General features: G+C 34.7%; 1 protein-coding gene across 3 annotated transcripts in view; it reads left to right on the top strand.

Annotated features, from left to right (window-relative positions):
* Positions 1–2,474: 2,474 nt before the first annotated feature.
* coq8aa (coenzyme Q8A, genome duplicate a) overlaps positions 2,475–9,860 on the top strand; it is a 35,687-nt gene continuing 28,301 nt past the window's right edge. The window contains exon 1 of one of the 3 annotated variants that reach the window (XM_061929327.1): positions 2,475–2,645. The gene's annotated coding sequence lies outside the window, so the exon portion shown is untranslated. Of the gene's footprint in view, positions 2,790–9,860 lie in introns of all 3 variants that reach the window. The other 2 variants (XM_061929326.1, XM_061929328.1) reach the window with 2 other exon arrangements.

The raw sequence follows: 9,860 nt of genomic DNA, 5'->3' as shown, positions 1-9,860 counted from the left end.
GGCGTGTCTTAATGAAATTAAACAATGGATGTCCGCTAACTTCTTGCGACTCAACGCCAAGAAAACGGAAATGCTGATTATCGGTCCTGCTAAACACCGACATTTATTTAATAATACCACCTTAACATTTGACAACCAAACAATTACACAAGGCGAATCAGTAAAGAATCTGGGTATTATCTTCCACCCAACTCTCTCCTTTGAGTCACACATTAAGAGTGTTACTAAAACGGCCTTCTTTCATCTCCGTTATATCGCTAAAATTCGTTCTATTTTATCCACTAGCGACGCTGAGATCATTATTCATGCGTTCGTTACGTCTCGTCTCGACTACTGTAACGTATTATTTTCGGGTCTCCCTATGTCTAGCATTAAAAGATTACAATTGGTACAAAATGCGGCTGCTAGACTTTTGACAAGAACAAGAAAGTTTGATTTTATTACGCCTATACTGGCTCACCTGCACTGGCTTCCTGTGCACTTAAGATGTGACTTTAAGGTTTTACTACTTACGTATAAAATACTACACGGTCTAGCTCCAGCCTATCTTGTCGATTGTATTGTATCATATGTCCCGGCAAGAAATCTGCGTTCAAAGAACTCCGGCTTATTAGTGATTCCCAGAGCCCAAAAAAAGTCTGCGGGCTATAGAGCGTTTTCTATTCGGGCTCCAGTACTATGGAATGCCCTCCCGGTAACAATTAGAGATGCTACCTCAGTAGAAGCATTTAAGTCCCATCTTAAAACTCATTTGTATACTCTAGCCTTTAAATAGACCCCCTTTTAGACAAGTTGATCTGCCGTTTCTTTTCTTTTCTCCTCTGCTCCCCTCTCCCTTGTGGAGGGGGGGGGGGGGGGGGGGGGGGGGGGGGCACAGGTCCGGTGGCCATGGATGAAGTGCTGACCGCTCGCCTGTGCATCGGCTGGGAACATCTCTGCGCTGCTGACCCGTCTCCGCTCGGGATGGTTTCCTGCTGGCCCCATTATGGACTGGACTCTTACTATTATGTTGGATCCACTATGGACTGGACTCTCACAATATTATGTCAGACCCACTCGACATCCATTGCATTCGGTCTCCCCTAGAGGGGGGGGGTTACCCACATATGCGGTCCTCTCCAAGGTTTCTCATAGTCATTCACATCGACGTCCCACTGGGGTGAGTTTTTCCTTGCCCTTATGTGGGCTTTGTACCGAGGATGTCGTTGTGGCTTGTGCAGCCCTTTGAGACACTTGTGATTTAGGGCTATATAAATAAACATTGATTGATTGATTGATTGATATTTATGAAACAACGTTGGTGTTTTGAGTGGAACTTGGACGAATACATACTGGTCTTTTGTTAAATGGGACACAAAAACTGATTTCGAATTCTATATATCAATTAATAATAATTTAACAAACACTGCTTCAATACATTATTTGTGTTTTCTTGCCAGTTGAAAATAATGTTCAGTCCTTAAATAGGTTTTATTTTTATTTCAATGGGACGATTTGGTGTGAAAATGCCTCGGCACGTATTAGGGTTATTTGAATTTAATTATATTGAACAAAATAATAAAAAATAGTATACAAACAAAATTAGGCACTTTCAATGCAAATCAATCAATAATTAACAGGTTGAGCGATTTTTTTTTATAAATTAAAAAAAAAAAAATACAATCCATATACAGTACTAGCGTCCAGGAGAAGTGCACACAAAGTCTGACGCTCTTTTTAAACTTTTATTGAGCATAGCTCAACTTATCTCGTTCCATCCACATGCACGTCTATCCTCCTTCTTTATTTCCGCAACAACGAACGCTTCATCCCTCTCGGCCAATCACCTTACAGATGTGGTACGTTCACAACAATGGGAATTCTGAATATCACTCACTCCAGCACACAACATCAACCTCATCAGGTCGTTACAGTACAAACAAAAGTTGTTAAAGAAAACAAAAGTAAAAAATATTAGAGACAATCAAAAACAAAAGATGCTTAAAAAATAATAAACGGTGCTTATCTAAAAATAAATAAATGCATCCAATAAAAACAATAATTTTAGGGCTTGATCCTACCGTTTGAAATTGTCCAAGTTTGAACTAACAATTCAAAAGCACTACGGGTTTCACTTAAAAAAATTATTTTTTAATGAAAACATTTCCTAGCATTAGAATACTTTTAATAATCATTACTTGCTGTCTGTAATAAATAGGCCTACCATCTACCATCGTTAATGGGGCATATGTATACCTTTGGTTCGCAGCCAACCTCTTATCTTATCCCAAAATAAATGTACTGTGTCACGTTCTGAAAATGGATTATTCAAATTGTATATATTTTATTTTTTACATTTACATTGTCTACATGTGCCTCGACTCCAATAAACACATTACTTCCTGATTGCTTCCTGGGTGGACCAATTGAAAGCCGCATTTGGCCTCGCCTCCTGCCAGCAGCGAATGGGAGGCGAGCAGGGGCGGGGCACAAAGGATCCGCGCACTAGTAAACAGAAGAGCACAGCGTGCAACAAACATCGCTCTGCTTTTGAAGTGGCTCAAAAGAGGTCACGCTGATTCTTACCGAGTGTCCGTCCAGACCGGAGGGTGGCGTCCGTGTCCGTGAACGTGCCTTTGGAGCGAGGGAGTTGTGTCGAGTAAATAGTGAGTGAATGGGTCAGAGACACATACTGTACGTGTTGAAGACAGTCGCTGGAGGACAAACTGCAGGTTTTGTGTATTCAAACATGAAACTGTGCTAAGATTTGCTTGAGTCGTCTTTGAAGAAACTACCCCACGCAGCAGTTGGTGAGTGCCTCAACTCAGATTATCACGCATTATCTGATTTTGACGCAAGGCCAAACTGTTTAATCCCACCATAGCCTCCAATTGACCTCTGCCTGTAAACAACACACGAATGTTAATTATTGCATGCTCTTTTTTTCTACGCACTTTTGCATACATGGACTTCAATCTGTGCTAGTTCGCCACAGCTAGCTAGCAAGGCAGTGCAACAACGTGGCGCAGCTTGTTTTCAATCGTGACTTTTGCGCTGGATTTGATCCAATTATTACGTTTATAAACATGATCAATGTGTTGTAAGTGTACCGATGGCTTGAATAAAATGCTACAAGGTGATCGAATATGGTTGGAAGTGTTTTGTTTTTTTCTCGCTAGCGCGCTGTGTAAATATATGCTAATGTTGTTGTCAAGAAAGTTGTGTGATTCATACAATATTTACTTAATAATGTCAATAGTTATTTATTTTTACTGTAGTAAAGTAGCTTAAATAGTGATTATTAATTCATACAGGAAAAATACCTGCTTATATTACCTACCGGTACTTTGTATTGTTAAGATTGATTCCAGGGACAAGCGGTAGTAAATGGATGGATTCCTGCCCATGTTTGTATCTTTGACTTTTGAACTTGTTGTCAATAAAGTTTTGTGATTCATACAATATTTACTTAAACATATCAACAGTTATAACTTCTTACTGTAGTAAAGTAGCCAAAATTGTGATTGATAATTCATACAGGAAATATCAATGTTGATCATGACCTACTTTGTATTGATAAGATTGATGCCTGCCCTTTTAATACTTATACTGTATATTTATTGAATTTTGAACTATGCTAATGTTGTTGTCAATAAAGTTGTGTGATTCATACAATATTTACTTAAATATATAAATAATTATAACTTTTTACTGTTGTAAAGTAGCCATAATAGTGATTATTAATTCATACATATAATATCCATGTTGATCATGACCTACTTTGTATTGATAAGATTGATGTCTTCCCTATTAATACTTTTATATTTATTGAATGTTCAACTATGCTAATGTTGTCAATAAAGTTGTATGAATCATTCAATATTTACTTGAAAATATCAATAGTTATGACGTTTAGCACAGCCAAAACAGTGATGAATAATTCATACAGGAAAAATACCTGCTTATATTTCCTACTTTGTATTGTTAAGATTGATTCCAGGGACAAGCGGTAGTAAATGGATGGATGGATGGATGGATTCCTGCCCATGTTTGTATCTTTGACTTTTGAACTTGTTGTCAATAATGTTTTGTGATTCATACAATATTTACTTAAACATATCAATAGTTATAACTTTTTACTGTAGTAAAGTAGCCGATATTGTGATTGATAATTCATACAGGAAATATCCATGTTGATCATGACCTACTTTGTATTGATAAGATTGATAACTGCCCTTTTAATACTTATATATTTATTGAATTTTGAACTATGCTAATGTTTTTATATTTATTGAATTTTGAACTATGCTAATGTTGTTGTCAATAAGTTGTGTGATTCATACAATATTTACTTAAATATATAAATAATTACCTGTGATGAGGTGGCGACTTGTCCAGGGTGTACCCCGCCTTCCGCCCGATTGTAGCTGAGATAGGCTCCAGCGCCCCCCGCGACCCCGAAGGGATTAAGCGGTAGACAATGGATTGATGGATGGATTGATATAAATAATTATAACTTTTTACTGTAGTAAAGTAGCCTAAATAGTGATTATTAATTCATACATATAATATCCATGTTGATCATGACCTACTTTGTATTTATAAGATTGATGTCTGCCCTTTTAATACTTTTATATTTATTGAATTTTCAACTATGCTAATGTTGTTGTCAATAAAGTAGTATGAATCATTCAATATTTACTTGAAAATATCAATAGTTATGATGTTTAGCGCAGCCAAAACAGTGATGAATAATTCATACAGGAAAAATACCTGCTTATATTACCTACTTTGTATTGTTAAGATTGATTCCAGGGACAAGCGGTAGAAAATGGATGGATGGATTCCTGCCCATGTTTGTATCTTTGACTTTTGAACTTGTTGTCAATAAAGTTGTGTGATTCATACAATATTTACTTAAACATATCAATAGTTATAACTTTTTACTGAAGTAAAGTAGCCGAAATAGTGATTAGTAATTCATACATATAATATCCATGTTGATCATGACCTACTTTGTATTGATAAGATTGGTGCCTGCCCTTTTAATACTTTTGTATTTATTGAATTTTTTAACTATGCTAATGTTGTTGTCAATAAAGTTGTATGAATCATTCAATATTTACTTGAAAATATCAATAGTTATGATGTTTAGCGCAGCCAAAACAGTGATGAATAATTCATACAGGAAAAATACCTGCTTATATTACCTACTTTGTATTGTTAAGATTGATTCCAGGGATAAGCGGTAGAAAATGGATGGATGGATTCCTGCCCATGTTTGTATCTTTGACTTTTGAACTTGTTGTCAATAAAGTTGTGTGATTCATACAATATTTACTTAAACATATCAATAGTTATAACTTTTTACTGAAGTAAAGTAGCCGAAATAGTGATTAGTAATTCATACATATAATATCCATGTTGATCATGACCTACTTTGTATTGATAAGATTGGTGCCTGCCCTTTTAATACTTTTATATTTATTGAATTTTTTAACTATGCTAATGTTGTTGTCAATAAAGTTGTATGAATCATTCAATATTTACTTGAAAATATCAATAGTTATGACGTTTAGCGCAGCCAAAACAGTGATGAATAATTCATACAGGAAAAATACCTGCTTATATTACCTATTTTGTATTGTTAAGATTGATTCCAGGGACAAGCGGTAGAAAATGGATGGATGGATGGATTCCTGCCCATGTTTGTATCTTTGACTTTTGAACTTGTTGTCAATAAAGTTGTGTGATTCATACAATATTTACTTAAAAATATCAATAGTTATAACGTTTTACTGTAGTAAAGTAGCCGAAATAGTGATTAATAATTCAGACATATAATATCCATGTTGATCATGACCTACTTTGTATTGTTAAGATTGGTGTCTGCCCTTTTAATACTTTTATATTTATTTAATTTTTAACTATGCTAATGTTGTTGTCAATTAAGTTGTATGAATCATTCAATATCTACTTGAAATATATTTTAGTTATAACACGCATTGCTATACTAAAGTTGCCAAATAGTGATGAATAATTCATACCATAAAGATGTGTGTTGTTTATGACCTACTTTGATAAGATTAGTGCTTGTTGTATTCATTAACTTTTGAACTATAGATAGATAGATGGTACTTTATTGATTCCTTCAGGAGAGTTCCCTCAGGAAAATTAAAATTCCAGCAGCAGTGTACAGAATTGAGATCGAATTTAAAAAGTAAACAATGGGGATATATGTTATTGTTTTGCATCCCCTGTCATCCTAGTACCTCCCTCCCCCTCAGAGAGGAGTTGTACAGTTTGATGGCGTGTGACGTGTATTTTAGTATTAGCTCTATTTTGACTGTTTATAGATGCACGCAACACTAGAATGTATTACTTACTGCATTAGGCAAACAAATAAGTAGTTTCAAAAACAGAATAGTCGTGTTATAACAACACCAACTAAGTACTGCCATTAAAATATATGTGCCCATTGTTCTTTGATGGCTGAGGTGAGTTTATGGTAGCCATGTTGTACTGAGCAGCCAGGACAGAGATGTATGCACTGCTTCCCCACACACATTTCCTGTGGTTATCGTAAAAAATATTTATCTGGAAAAATATCGCAATACTTTTTCCAAACAAAAGTGTGTACATTTTTAATGTCTTAATGTTGTTGTTGTTGTTTTTACTCATTTTATGGGCCGATTGTCAATCAAGTACAAGTTCTGCAAAAAGTAGCCAATATTTGAAATTTAATTGTTGAGAAACTTGATCCACCTGTACTATTACAGTAAATGGAAATGGGTCATTTGAAAATGTATTTGTTTTCACCGAGTTTGTCCTATGATTTATTATTAGTGTGCATTTGTTTATATATACACATATATATGTATGTATGTATATGTGGAAGACTCTCGCTTCCGGGTTTTTGGACCACCAATCACCGACATGCCAGGCTCTTCCAGGTTTACAATAATGTTTTATTTTTCAATAAATTGTCTTTCGGCTTGTGCTTTTCAGCAATTGTCTTTTTGTGTCGGACTTGCTCTCGCTCTCGCTCCACTACCAACTCTCCTCTCCTCCCCGGCTGCTGCCTTTTAACAGAGCGACAGGTGATTAGACAAACAGGCCCAGGTGGGCCATCTACGCACCTGTCGCTGATCTCGCAGCCGGTCTTGGCACACCCCGCTTTGCTGCAGGTCCGCGGGCTACACCCCCCCCCCCCACAGTATATATGTGTATATATATGTGTGTATATATACTGTATGTATGTGTGTGTGTGTATATATATGTATGTATATGTATATACACATACATTATATATACTAGGGATGTCCCGATCCGATATTTGGATCGGATCGGCCGCCGATATTTGCCAAAAAATGCGTATCGGCAAGGCATGGGAAAATGCAGATCCAGATCCAGTTTAAAAAAAAACTCCGGTCCGTGTTTTTCAACGCACAGATTTAAATAATACATTCCACTTTTCTGCTGTTCCCTATTTCCAGCACACCTTCAACACATCCACAGGTCTATGGATTCTCACGCAGTTGCTTTTAGCTGCTGGCATTGCACTACAGGCTCTTCCCACTCCTTCTTCTGTCTCCTTCTCACAGACAGCGAGCGCACCTTCTTACACACGTCACACGTCACATACGTATACGTCCTCTCCCAGCAGAGAGGTAGCAGCATGGCTAACGTTAACTGTGATGCTAGCGCAGCCGCTAAGGTGCGCGCCTGCTCAAACGTCCTCTGCGCACGGCAAATCTATGCCACGCACAAAATCAAATAAAAAAATAAGCGCATAACAATTTTCGACACACGGAAACGACAGAGAAAACAGTTTTCGTCATCATTGTTCAAATATTGTAATGTCTGTCGAGACGCTTATCTCCGTTCGGTGCCACACGTCCATACCATCAAAATGCCGAGGCAAACCTTTCCAGATCAACACCGTGTGCAAAAAATAGTGATTTTTTTTAGTTGTGATTTCCTTCTCTGCATGAAAGTTTAAAAGTAGCATATATTAATGCAGTATTAAGAATAATGTTTTAATGTAGACATGCAAGCCTTGAAAGAACATTTTGAAAATCAAGACTACATTTCCTGCAAATGGGTGCATTTCTACCCTATATTTTAACTTTAGATTTATTCTCATATCAAACTCTTTTGGCTGTCTTTTTTACACTTACATCAGGCGCCCCCCTCCACACCCTGGATTATAAATAATTAAATGTGATTATCTTGTGTGATGACTGTATTATGATGATAGTATATATCTGATAGTATATATCTGTATCATGAATCAATTTAAGTGGACCCCGACTTAAACACGTTGAAAAACTTATTGGGGTGTTACCATTTAGTGGTCAATTGTGCGGAATATGTACTTCACTGTGCAACCTACTAATAAAAGTCTCAATCAATCAATCAAAACACATAGAATCATCATACTGCTGTGATTATATGCATCAAGTGTTCATTCAAGGCTAAGGCAAAATATCGAGATATATATCGTGTATCGCAATATGGCCTTAAAATATCGCAATATTAAAAAAAAGGCCATATCGCCCAGCCCTAGTTCAATGATGCCATTTCTGTTTGTCATGTATAATTTTGTCTATTTTGTGTTTATCCTTGAATAAACAGGTCAGTTTCTTGTTACCAACCATTGTGTATTATTCAAACTCCCCTAATTCAGCTGGCTAGTTGTTATCAAGAGTACTAAAACCCTTTTCAACATGATTCTGACAACTAAGTAGGCTAAATAACTTTAAACTTTAATACATGCTCGGATAGGCCAGTATCGGTCAGTATCGGTATCGGAAGTGCAAAAACAATATCGGTATCGGATCGGAAGTGCAAAAACCTGGATCGGGACATCCCTAATAAATACATATATACATACTTATATATGTATATATATATAATGTGTATATATATATATATATATATATACATATTATATACGTGTATGTATGTATGTGTATATATATATAATATATGTATGTATATATATATATGTGTGTATGTATATATGTGTATATATACACATACATATATTATATATATATATGTATGTATATATGTGTGTGTATATATATATATATATATATATATATATATATATATATATATATATATATGTGTATGCATAAATACATATATATATATATATATATGTATGCATAAATACATACATATATATATGTGTGTGTGTATGTATGTTTGGTATATATATAATATATATAATGTATGTGTGTATATATATATATATGTATATGTGTATATATATATATATATATATATATATATATATATATACATACATACATACATACATACATACATGCATATGTGTGTAAGTATGACTGTGTATATATATTTACATACATACATGTATATGTGTGTGTATATGTATGTATATATATATATGTGTGTGTATATATATATATATATATATATATATATATATATATATATATATATATTAGGGCTGCAGCTAACGATTATTTTTCTATCGATTAATCTATAGATTATTTTTTCGGTTAATCTATAGATTATTTTTTTCGATTAATCTATAGGTTATTTTTCCTTTTACCGATTATTTTTTTTATTTAAAATGAAGAGGAAAAAATAAATGTAGGCCAGTTTTTTCAAAAGGCATGGCTTTTATTTACAAAAAAAAAGGTATGGCCACTCAGTCAACATTGACAACAACATGACAAAATATTCTGTAACAATGTAAACATTTAAAACTTTTAACATTTAACAAAATTAAAAGTAGCTTATTTGCTTTTTAATGTGCAAATATAAAAGTAAACATCCAGTGCAAATCTTAATATTCTGCAATAGTATAAGCATTTCAAAAGTAAAAGTATTGCTTATTTTGC

Source organism: Nerophis lumbriciformis, linkage group LG34, assembly GCF_033978685.3.
Source record: "Nerophis lumbriciformis linkage group LG34, RoL_Nlum_v2.1, whole genome shotgun sequence".
Classification (NCBI taxonomy): Eukaryota; Metazoa; Chordata; class Actinopteri; order Syngnathiformes; family Syngnathidae; genus Nerophis; species Nerophis lumbriciformis.
This window is presented reverse-complemented; position numbering and strand designations above follow the sequence as displayed.